The sequence below is a fragment of the Marmota marmota genome, unplaced genomic scaffold (genome assembly GCF_001458135.2).
Source record: "Marmota marmota marmota unplaced genomic scaffold, marMar, whole genome shotgun sequence".
NCBI lineage: Eukaryota > Metazoa > Chordata > Mammalia > Rodentia > Sciuridae > Marmota > Marmota marmota.
In genome coordinates, this window is record NW_026000249.1 from 22,756,698 (window position 1) to 22,769,570 (window position 12,873).

At 38.2% G+C, this 12,873-nt stretch overlaps 1 long non-coding RNA gene and 1 pseudogene across 1 annotated transcript; one reads left to right on the plus strand and one right to left on the minus strand.

Moving 5' to 3' along the window:
• Positions 1-656: 656 nt before the first annotated feature.
• Positions 657-1,336, plus strand: LOC107144178 (annotated as a pseudogene).
• A 2,879-nt stretch (positions 1,337-4,215) lies between these two features.
• LOC125614123 lies at positions 4,216-12,586 on the minus strand. Its single transcript, XR_007344765.1, has 2 exons — positions 12,439-12,586; positions 4,216-4,315 (listed from the first exon to the last, which is right to left on the minus strand). It is a non-coding gene; the product is annotated as an uncharacterized LOC125614123 (long non-coding RNA).
• Between the last annotated feature and the right edge of the window lie 287 nt (positions 12,587-12,873).

Genomic DNA, 12,873 nt, shown 5'->3' on the forward strand with positions numbered 1-12,873 from the left:
CCCCACACCCCCAACCCCCACTCTCAAGAGTGTCCCCCTTTCCCTTTTCCTATCCCTTCTAATAAATTCACGCCTGTTACTCTAAGTGACATGTCTGAAATCTTTTGGGCATGATTGTAAGAATCATGATTTGAAAAGGGAGGGGGAGGGTCTCTGCTCTGCCTCCATTTCAGGAAAGGGTTCTACCCTGTAACAGTAGTATTATCACCGTTACCAGATTAAACTTTGTTTGACTTTTGATTGTCTTTTAAAATATGAATAAAATATGAAAATATTCATATATCTAGCATATATGAATCAGTGCGAAAGTACTTCAGGTCAGAGAGTTATATCTATACGTATATAAAACTGGATGCTTAGATTTATATGGGTAAAGTCACAAAATGATCATGTCATGATTAAGATCACATTTTAAAACATTGGTATGTAGTCATTCCTCTCTCAGGTGGTCTGAGCTCTAGTGATGGGCGGGGTTCTGTGTAACATTCTAAAATCTCTAAGCACCACAGGCATAAGCCAACTGACAAAGAGGCGGAGCCAAAGGAACCCAAGGCAACCAGAGCAGCCCTCTGGGCAAAGCTCAGTCTCCCAGTTGGTTACTCTCTCCTAATGACCCCTCTAAATTGAAAGGTCCCCAGACAAACCTCTTAGGGACAATGAGTTACAGTCATCCTCCTCCCAATGTGGAGGGCATGACCTCCCTTAAGGTGGACAACCTCACCTACCGCACGTCGCCCAACACCCTGCGTCGTGTCTTCCAGAAGTATGGGCCTGTCGGGGATGTGTACATCCCACGGGATCGCTGCACTAAAAAGTCCCACGGTTTCGCTTTTGTCCGTTTCCACCACAAGCACCACGCTAAGGACGCCATGGATGCCCTAGATGGGATCGTACTGGATGGCAGGGAGCTACGGGTGCAGATGGCCCGCTATGGTCGTCCCCTAGATTCCCACCAAGGCTGCCGCTGGGGAACATCGCCCCACAGGTAGGTGGCCCTATGATAGTGACAACTACAATGGCCAGAGCTGTAGCCCAGGGCATAGTCGTCAGAGCCATTCCAACACCAGAAGCCTATCCTGGTCCCCAAGATCCCGATCCGATCGATCACTCTCGTTCTTGCTTTCGTTTCCACAGGAGCTCTTCATCAACCTCTAAATCCAGATCTACCCAAAGATCCAACTCCAAGTCCTCCTCAGTGTCAAGATCTCTATCACTGACCGGGTCCCGCTCTAGGTCCAGAAGCTTTCCACCAGGACATGAGAAGAAATTGAAGTCCAAATCACCATCCAAGAGTGTCTCCGATTGTCCCAAAGCAGGAGGTGCTCATCTAAGTTAATGAACTACAAACAAGCCATCTGAGGACTCGGGACTAGGGTGGAGGGGAGAAGGGTTATACTCAGTTGGTGAGTCCTTGGGAAAAGCCACTAGCAATTGAAAACAAAATTTATGACATTGTGTAACATTTTACTTGTTTTAAGCCTTGGCCTAAGGTGGTAAATTTTATTTTATATTGCATTTTGTTTCTGTTATTTGGAAAACAATATTAGAATATCTTCTAAGTGAAGCGAAAGACTTCAGTTTTCATTACTAGTTTATACATTTGAAGTAAAATTTCATCTTCTTTTGAATGCTCACTTGTTTGGTTTGAAAGTAAACAGATTAACATAATTTGTGGCCTCACAATTTAATGTATGCAGCCACTTCTTGTTAGTAGTCCAAAACTGTGTAGTGATTAAATCTTTATTGCCTTCACTCTTTAAACTAAAAACCTATAAAAGTTACTGTAGATTTATTTACAAGTGCTATTTATCTTCTGATCTTAATTGTAATCTAAAGATGCATTTGTATGAAGACATTTCATGTGAAAAGAATTGATTATTAAAAGGATAATTTACCAAACAATTCTAATAGCACGCATTTTTGTGACTGAGCCACAGGTGTATAGCAATTGAGTAATATCAGTTGTTAAAATGGTAGTTTTCAGTATGCAATGCTCAGCCATTTCATTTTTTCTCCTAGTGAAAAGCTCTTACATTAGGATGATGTGTTGTGGAGAAACAAATGATTGCCTGATTTATTTTAAAGTTTGACAACTACACTTTCATTTACCTAGGTCTTGCATATATCTAAGAGTGCATAATACCATGAGTGCATGTAGCAGGTGATAAACAGACCTTTAGTTTTTCCTCTCACCTCCAAAATAATAAATCCATTCATCTTCATTTATGAACTTAAGTATGAAAAATCTTAAGAAATCAAATGATTTATAACTTTGCAATGACTGCTAACATGCTATGTTTGGGGCTTATGCATATTCTGTGACAACTTTCTGAAGTTTAAGATTTTTCTTAGTGTTTAAAAAATAAAAATAGAAAGCTCACTGTCATATTCTTATTCATTAAGTTGTGAAACAATATTCATAAAATTGTGAAACAAAAATACTTTGAGGTCATCCATTGCAAATGTTGCCTTATAAGCAATAAATTATCAAGACAGCAGAGTACCAATCTTCAGAGATCCAAGATATAAATATTTTAACTTAGCAAAGTCTCATATCTGCTATAGCTTCATAGCATTCTTCAAATCAATAATCTTAGTTTCTTACTTCCTTAGGAAAAAAATGAGCAAAATAAAGCAAGCACAACAGAAGAAACAAAGATAATAAATCACTGATATCTAGGGCTGGGGATGTGGCTCAAGCGGTAGCACGCTCGCCTGGTATGCGTGCCGCCCGGGTTAGATCCTCAGCACCACATACAAACAAAGATGTTGTGTCCGCCAAAAACTAAAAAATAAATATTAAAATTCTCTAAAAAAATAAATAAATAAATCACTGATATCTAAAAGAAAAAAAAAATCTGGTTATGAAAAAATTAATAAAGTTGATAAACTAACAAAACTGACAAAATAGAAAATACATATAAAGAAATACTCGAACAACAACAACAAAAAAAAACAGTTGCACTTGCTAGGTGTTGTGGTACAAGTCTGCAATCCCATGATTCAGGAGGCTGAGGTAGGAGGATCATAAGTTTGAGGCCAGACTCAGCAACTTGTGAGACCCTGTCTCAAAGCTGAGGATGTAGCACAGTGGTAAAGTATTCCTGGATTCAATCCTCCGTACCAAAAAAAAAATTCCATCATAAATCATTAACTTAAAATAAATGGATCAATTTCTCAAAAACTGTAACAATGTAAATATCCTGCTATGATACTATGATTTTGCAAGATTTTACCATTTAGGTAGATCTCATAAAGAATAAACAAGATGTCTCTGCATTTGTTCTTACAATTGCATATGAATTCATATTTATCTCCCCTAAAAAAGTGTAATTAAAAAAAAAAAGAAGACATCCTTTTGTAAAAGAGATTTGAAAGGCAAGAGAGATTCAACATGAGAATCACTGCTGCCTTTGATGATGGGTGCTGCACAACAAAGATTGAGAGTAGACTTTGGGAGCTGAGAGCAAACTCTACCAACAGGGACCTTGGTTCTATCACTGCAAAGAGCTGAATTCTACCACTTATGGAAATGAGCTTGGAGGCAGATATTTCCTTAGATATTCCTGCACATAAGAACACCACTGATTCCAGGCCTATAATTTAGACCTTGAAGAGAAAACCTAGTCTGACCTATAGAACTGTGAACTCAGAAATGGATGTCATTTTAAGCCACTAAATTTGTGGTAATTTCTTATGCACCTATGAAAAACTAATACAACTAATAAGACTTCTCCATCTAGGATCTATCCTGTGTCCAGCTAAGTATTATAATGTATACTAGATGAGCAAATGGTTGAATGTCTAGGTTGTAGGTTTTCTACGACCTTATTACATTCTTGGTACTGCAGAAAATGCAATTCTTGACCTTTGAGTACCATCTCCCCCTAGAACAAATTCCTACCTAAATCCTAGTATTGACATTCCAACAAAAATATATCCTTCCTGTCTGAAATTCCACTAATATATTACCTCTCTAACTTCACATCATTATATCAGTGTATGCTCCTTGTATCATGAACTAAATCTAATATCCTGGCTTTCAAATTTTATATCCATGATCTTTTGTATCAAAGTAATTGCAGGGTATTATGATCTCCCAAGTCAGATTCCTGTATATGTGTCCTTCCAAATATCAAATTTAGGAATATTCGTATCTGAACCTTCCAAGTACCACCTGATCTTTCTTTTTTTTTTCTTTTTAATTTTTTTTATTTGTAGATAGACACAACACCTTTACCTTACTTATTCACTTTTATGTGGTGCTGAGGATTGAACCCAGTGCCCCACACATGCCACGCAAGTGCTCCACCACCTACCCAGAGCCCCCTGATCTTTCTTTTTATGACAGTATATCAATTTAAATCCACAGCATGAAATGTGCTTGTGAAAATGAAAAATTCTACACTTGATATCATGTTATGGGTCACAGTCAAAATGCAGGTATACAAAAAATATCCCATAAAATTACCTTCAGGGTTGGGGCTCAATGGCAGAGTACTTACCTAGCATGTGTGAGGCACGGGGTTTGATCCTCAGCACCACATAAAAATAAATTAATTAATTAAATGTATGTGTCCATCTACAACTTAAAAATATTTAAAAAATAATTACCTTTAGAGCCAAGAGCAGTGGAGCACTTCTGTAAGCCCAGCAGCTCAGGAAGCTAAGGCAGGAGGATTGTGAGTTCAAAGCCAGCCTCAGCAACTTAGTGAAGCCATAAGAAACTCAGTGAGACCTTGTTTCTAATAAAATATATAAAAGGGCTGAGGATGTGCTCAGTAGTTAAGAGGCCCTGGATTCAGTTATCAGTATCAAAAAAAATTACCGTTAAGCTGTATGTGTAAAGTATAAATGAATTTTATCTTTAGATTTGAGTCCATTGCCCAAGATACATAAAAATATTCCAAAATAAACACACACACACACACACACATTAATGTGAAACACATCTAGTCCTGACAATTTTGAATAAAGGATACTCAACTTGTACTACAATTCTAAAGACTAACACAGTTTCTGATATATAGTATATACTCAATTAAAACATCAAATGAACAACAAATTTACTAGAAAGTTCTTGGCTCTGTTTCAGAATTTGGGCTGATGTCAGCATATATCCTTATTTTTCATCCTTTATTCTCCAAAGAAAACTTAATTTGAACATGGCTATCTTTTCCAAACTATTAATTTGTGCATTTAAACACATATGTACTAAACTGTAATGTGCCAGGTCTGTGTTGGGTACTCCTGTTAGAGTTAAGAAGTGCAGTGCTGGGCAAGGGCTTTGGCTCAGAGGTGGAGCGCCTGCCTCACATGTGTGAGGCACTGGGTTCAATCCTCAGCACCACATATAAATAAATGAATAAAATAAACATCCATCATCAACTAAAAAAATTTAAAAAGAAAAGAAAAAGTGCAGTACTTACCATTGCAAAATGCACTGAATTGTAAAGAGAGTAGTTGTCATAAACATGACAACTATCTCTGAGACAGATGTTCTAATAGAGATTCAGACACATGGTATTATGGAACAATCTAGGGGAAGCAATGCAGGATAATAAAAAGTTAAACTCTCTAAAGCTAAGTGACATGTAAATTCTATCTTGCAGGACTAGCAGCAACAAGCCAAGGGAATGATGTCATTCCAAGCCAAGTAAGCAACATATGCAACAGTAGAGGTGTATAAAAGCATAGAAAATTTAGAAATATTTAATAAGCAATATTTTAACTGAATTGTTATTTAATTGAAAACTGAAACTGAATTTAACTGAGTCATGCTCTGTAGTAGGAGAGAAGACCAGAGTACTTTAGTATAAGATAAAGAGCAGTAAAAAGTGGCCTTAACTATCATACTGATGAGTTCAACTGGGGACACGGGAATTTAGCTTGGAAAAGTGCTAGCCTAGCATGAGCAAGGACTCAGATTTGATCCTTAGCACTGCAAGGGAGAAAAAAATGAGTTGAATTATATCATCTAAGCAAAGTACAGTCAATATATGTTAGTAATAGAAATAATGAAAAAAATATATTTAAAATCACCATACTACCAGCAATGTGCATAATAGCAAAGCTAACTGTCAAAATTACAGAATTGTGTCATTACATGGATGAAAAAAATATAAGGCTAGGGCAGTTGATATGGGTATATATACAGCTTCAAGAAATATTAAAGGAGCAGAAACAAATTTGGTGACTGCTTGGGATGATTTAAAGACAATCTGAAATTCATGGTTTGGTGACTGAGTAGATGGTGGGAGGCTTCATTGATAAAAACAAAATGCAGTATATCTGTCTTGTCACAGTAGACAGGTAGATTATAATTCACTTGGGATCTCTGTTAGTGGCAATGTCTATCTAGTTATCATGAAATATCAAGTAAGTTCCTAAAATTATAACAGAAATGATAATTGAAGTCAAAGAAGTATAAGATATTACCTGTAAAAGTATGGCAATAGGAAGGAAATAGATAGAACCCCTGAGAACCAGAGCTATGACAACGTGGAAAGAAGGAGAGGAGAGGGCAAAGATAACCAAGGCAGAGGAAAAAAAAGTGGTAAAAAATTAGTCAAAAGGGGCTGGGGTTGCAGCTCAGTGATAGAGCAGCGCCTATCACATGCATACGAGGGCCTGGGTTCAATCCTCAGCACCACATAAAAAAATAAATAAACAAAATAAATGTAATCTGTCCAACTACAACTAAAAAAACAAAAAGTCACAAAATGTGGTATCATAAAAGCCAGTAAGAGAATATTTCCAGAAGACCATGGTTAGATTCATTTAAAGAAATTTCTGTAGTGTAAAGAGTTATATTGTAAAAGTTCAAAACCTCTATTTAAAAAGATTTTTAATAAAAGCCTCATTGCAGCATTGCATACGGCTATTAAACATAATTTATTAGAAATTAGAATACTGTGAACATTTCATGTTTGCCTACTTTTGTTATCTTTAGTAACATCAAAAAATTTTGTGGATATATCTACATAAACTCTTAAAATAAATTTATAGATATAAAAATCCCCCAGTTAAAGCCTATAAATCATTTTAAGTTTGTTGATTTACAAAGACAAAATGTCAAGAAATGTGGTGATTTATATTCTAACAATTGGCCAGCATTACCAAGTATATTATTACCAACAATGCCTTTTAGTATCACAAACAAAAACCCTCAAAATAATTCATTATCAAAAAAGAAATAGCCCTTGGTCAAAATGATAGGCAAAGATATTTATTGCTTTAATTTTAATCTATTTGATTAGCAACGAGGCTAAATTAGTTTGTCATATCACTATTGGAGTCGGTGAATTGCCTGGTTGTTATTTGCCGCCTTTTCATATGGTGTGATGGCTTTTCTTATTTTGTATGATATATCAATCTTTTTGGGGTGTGTGTGTGTGTGTAGTACTGGGGGTTGAACCCAGGTCCTTGTGCATGTAAGGCAAGCACTCTACCAACTAAGCTATATCCCCAGCCCTCGGGGCTGGGGAAGTGGCTCAAGCGGTAGCGCGCTCGCCTGGCATGCGTGCGGCCTGGGTTCGATCCTCAGCACCACATACAAACAAAGATGTTGTGTCTACCGAAAACTAAAAAATAAATGTTAAAAATTCAAAAAAAAAATTAAATATATCCCCATCCCTCAATCTTAAACATATATCTATACATTATGCATCTACAGACTCATAGATAATATGCGTTTATTGTTCTAGCTGTCAAAAAGTTTCCACTTAGAGCAGGGCACATTGGCACATGCCTGTAATCCCAGAGGCTGGAGAGGCTGAGGCAGGAGGATCACAAGTTCAAAGCCAGCCTCAGCAACAGCAAGGCACTAAGCAACTCAGTGAGACCCTGTCTCTAATAAAAATACAAAATATGGCTGGGGATGTGGCTCAGTGGTAGAGCCCTTGCCTTGCGGGTGTGAGGCACTGGGTTTGAGCCTCAGTAGCACATAAAAAATAAATTAATAAACAANTATTTTATTCATATTTTATACCACAAAGCAAGCCTTAGCAAATGCAAAAAAAAAAAAAATAGATACTACCCTACTTTCTATGCCTGTACATAGAGAATCTCTTCCATTTACTTTACCTCTTGACAGACCAATTCCAATCTCAAGACTGTAATAATCCATAAAAACCATTTAAAGGCTACATCTTTCTCTTAGTCAGGTTTATCCCTATAAGTGACCCATTCTGCCAAGATCTTTCTTCCCAAGAGACCATGGGTAAGATCAATGTAGCATGCCCCATGTATTAAAGGGTCAGTAACTGATACAAAAAAGAAAAAAGAAACAGACAACCAGAGAGAACCCTTGAACCCATGGCTGACAGGTGGAAACCTTTAAAACAGACAAACCTGCCTATACAGAATTTTTTCTACTTACATTACCCAGACAGACCAACTCCAATTGCAAGATTGTATAATAATCCAGAAAAACTATTCAAAGACCACAGCCTTATAGTAAAACATTATCTTTTTCTTAGTCAGGCTTAGACCTATACATGGCCCTTTCTCCCACTTATCTTACCCTTGACAGACCAATTCCAACTACAAGATTGTACAAAAAATAAACACAGAGACAGAAAACCAAAGAGGATTCCCAAATCCTTGGTCAACAGATGGGAACCTTTAAAACAGACCAGGCAAGATCTTTCTATAGAATCAACACAGTATTGCCCATCTCTTAACAGGGGCAGTAACAGATACAAAAAAACAAACAAACAAACAAAAAACCCACAGACAACTAGAGGGAGTTCCCAAATCCAAGGCCAACAAACAGATGAAAACCTAGAACAGACCAGAAGGGAGTAAATATCCCTAGGTTCTCGAGTCCTTCTTAACCATGACTCCCATACCAGTGCTGCCACAGATGTTCACATGAAGCAGAACCAGATATGTGGCATCAAGAGTCTCGGCCTGGACACCAGGGGACTTACCAGATGGCCAAGAGTGTCTTGAATTTACTGAGTCCAGTTTCCTTCTTCTAAGAAATGGACCAAGATGGAGGAAGCTGTACCATTCATGGAGAGAAGGCAAGAGTTCCCCAAAGCAAAAGGGACTTAGGCATCTGGTGGAATAGTTCCTCAGTCCCTCCCTTTACTCACAGGAATAACTCCTCTGGTTTGACTGACAACAAACTCACCCATCTTCTAACTCTCCAGCAGTTAGCTGTCAACAAGTTCCCCAGCTACTTTGCATCCTCAGCATGGAAGTAGGGTTCCTTGGAGAGCCAGGCCTGTTCAAGAAAGCTGGAAGGAGAGCTGATCTCTGGTTCCATTTATGGTACCAAGTTTGTTAGCAAAAGTTTAGTCCTTGTCCCGAATGCCAATCCAGTAACAAGGACATGGTTTTGAGAAAAAGATAAAAAGAATGTTTAATGCTTTGCTAGCAAAGCAGAAACACAAGGGACTCCTGTCCCAGATCCTGTGATTCTCCTCAATCCTAGGGAACAGAGGGCTTTTAAAGAGAGGATTGGAAAGCTACATTCCAAGAATTCTCTGTCAGAGTTGCAATTCACTAGTTACTTTGAGAGATAGTCATTTCTGAGATCTTATGGTGCCTTCCCCAAGCTCTGAAAGACTTTGTTCCTGTGCTGGGTGTGTGCTCAAGGACAGATAACTCTGCCTTGGATAGGGAAGAGAGGCAACACTATTTCCCCTGTGATTAGGGAGGGGGAGAGATTAGGGAGGAACAAGGAGAAAGGAAGTAAAAGAAACATGGCCTTTTAAAAATAAGTTGCAGTGACAGAGCATCAAGGGCTGTGTTCAAAGCATAAAGTGGACCACTGTTAGGATCACATTTACTCCCATTATCACCACACTTATACTTTCCTTTAGTGTCTGTAAAAGTAGTTTTTTTCCAATGGATTTGAGAGCCAATCCTTGAAAACTTAGCCTCTCAATAAAAGAGAGCAGGGGGAAAAAAAGCATAATTAAAAAGCCTCTAGTTAGGGGGCTGGGGCTGTAGTGCAGTGGCAGAGTACTTGCCTAGCATGTGTGAGGCACTGGTTCAATCCTCAGCACCACATAAAAAATAAATTAATAAACAAAGATATTGTGTGTCCCTCAACAACAAAAAAAAAAATTGGAAAAAAACCCCAAAACCTCTAGTTAGATAAAACAAGACCGATTTGGGAAAGGGGATTGTCCTACAAATTTAGTTGCACAAAACCACAGGTGATTTCACCTGTAAAAAAAAATCAAGTTCAAAAAATATTTTTCCCAAAAAAATAAAATGGCACAATTACAGTAAAGAAGCACACAGAACATCTTCATCAGACTAGAGTGAACTTTTTGGATCAGATTAGAGTTAGCTCAGATATTGAAAGAATGTGGAAATTTGTGAAATTCTCAGGAAAAGTTTTTCTTTTCTTTTCTTTTTTTTTTAAGAACAAAGAAAACTTATATATATGGGATTTTTTCATTTTCTTTCCCTGTTCCCAATCTGGAGAAAAGAGAAAATACAACAAGAATTAGGGTTTCCCTTGATATTCTTGGGTCTGTCTTGTTAGCTTTCTGAAACTGGGTCCTAGCTGCACCGTCTCCAAAGTAGCCTCCTAATTGTCCTCAAAAGGTTTGGGACCCAGAGCAGTTGGCTTTTCTAGATCCCTTTTTGTAACTTAATGAGAGAGCAGAAACCCAGAGTATAAGAAAATGCCATACCTGTTTAAATTTAAAAGTGACACTTTTTCCTGTGGTCTTGAACTGCTTTGGGCAATTGCTCATGCAAGTGTAGCTGTAAGATGGAGTTATTGTTTATGCTTCCTTCAAGAGCTATCTCCTTCTGGCCCCTAGCTAGTATTTGTTTGAGCCAAGCTTGAGTAGAGAAAAAATTAAGACATTTCCCCCCAGTGTTTGAAGGTCAAAGGAATTCCAGTGTGTGAGGATGGCCTTAGGCCTGAGCCTAAGCAACTCCATTTTAAAAACTCCAGTTTGAAACCTGCAGTCTCAGCAGGCACATCTAATGGAACCCTCCAGTATGGCCTCAGACAAGTCACTTCCCCTCACCCTGATAAACAGAGTCAAGCCTCTGGCAGGCTGTCCTCGCCTGATAAGAGGGAAAGGCAAGAAAATCAGGGTGGAGACCACCAGACCAGATGTTTCTGATCCCAGGGTAAATGATGTCATGGAGAAATCTGGTGGTAGCTGATAAGGATTGAAAGGGGGGTCAAAAGCCCCAAAATTTAGTATAAATAATAGAGCTAATGAATGGGGATTCAGCCAGCCGAAACAAGGATGCACTTGAGCTGGAGAGCCTGGACTAGCATCCCTTCACTTGTCATCATTTTCCTGGACCTCTGCATGATCCTCACTGCTCTCAAACTCTACCGCCTCATCTGGACCCTGGTGAGAGCTGCAACTTATCCCTATGACCCTCTCCTCAACCAGTCATCCACTCCACGCCAGGAGAAGCCTACCTTGGTTCCGGACCTGATCACCACGGTCGGGTGCGTCTGCTGGATGTCAAGCCTAAGGCTTAAGACTTTTGAGCTTAGCATGCAGAGGAAATGTCTGTCATTAGCCCGTCTTGATTAAGTGTGTTTGCAGTGCTTAGAATTAATCTAGAATTGTTTGCTGTGAATTAATTAATCTAGAATTGTTTGCTGTGAATTAATTAATCTAGAATTGTTTGCTGTGAATTGATTATGTCTATTGCAGTGCCTAGCATTAAGGATTGTCATTTTCTTGATTAAGAATCTATAGAGTGAAATTATATTGAGTAATTTGAGTGAATAAAGCACTGAAAGAGGCAGGAGCGTGTGGACATTCCTTATTTCTCCCCCTCGACTGCATAAGTCGCAATTTTGCTCCCTCTCAACACAGTGTATGAATGCTTGTGCCATATGGAGTGTTAGCCATCTGAAGGACAGGAGAAAGAAGGTGACCCTTGACCTCAAAGTCATTGGCAACTACTTCTTGAGGCCTGACTAAGACTCTAGAGTGGGTCAGATTAGTTTCCCCTTACTGGCACATTCCTCAAAAATTCCCTCACTTAAAGTTTCCATTATCTCCTAAGATCCTCAAAAAACTAGTGACCATGTATTGAGCATGACTGGGATTTGGGAAGGATGGATTTAGTCATTTCTTACCATCACAGGCCCAAAATCCCTGCTTTCCCTCTTAAATGGAGAAAACTTAATTTTTGTACTATGTTTATCCCCATTTATGGAAGTATATTCAACTGCATTGAGCATTCCAGAGGGGAAAAGCCAATAGCTTTTGTGCGTGTTGTACTAAACAGGTTCCTGAAATCCATGTTTCCTGGACAAGTTTTGAATTTTTCCTAATGTCTGATATATATATATATATATATATATATATATATATATATATATATATATTGTAGATGGACACACAATATCTTTGTTTATTAATTTATTTTTTATGTGCTACTGAGGCTCAAACCCAGTGCCTCACACCCGCAAGGCAAGGGCTCTACCACTGAGCCACATCCCCAGCCCAAGTAAGATTTTTTTTTTTTTTGGTGGTACTGGGGAATTGAACCCGGGGCCTTGTGTATGCTAGGCAAGCACTCTACCAACTGAGCCATATACCCAGCCCCCCAATATCTGTTTTTGCCACATTACTCATAATTAGGGCAGCTAAAGTCCTATCCAAGTTGTTGTAAAAAGTAATATAATTTGTACAACCAGGAATGATGTCCTCACCATAATAGACCCAAGATTTGACTCTTAACCTAGTAAGCAGGGAGAGAGTGGACAAAATGTCTTACAGTAATTAAAATGAGAGCCAGGACTGTGGCTGTGGCTCAGTGGTAAAGTGCTTTCCTGGATTCAGTCCTCAACACCACATAAAAATAAATAAAATAAAGGTATTGTGTCCATCTACAACTAAAAAATACACTTTAAAAATTTAA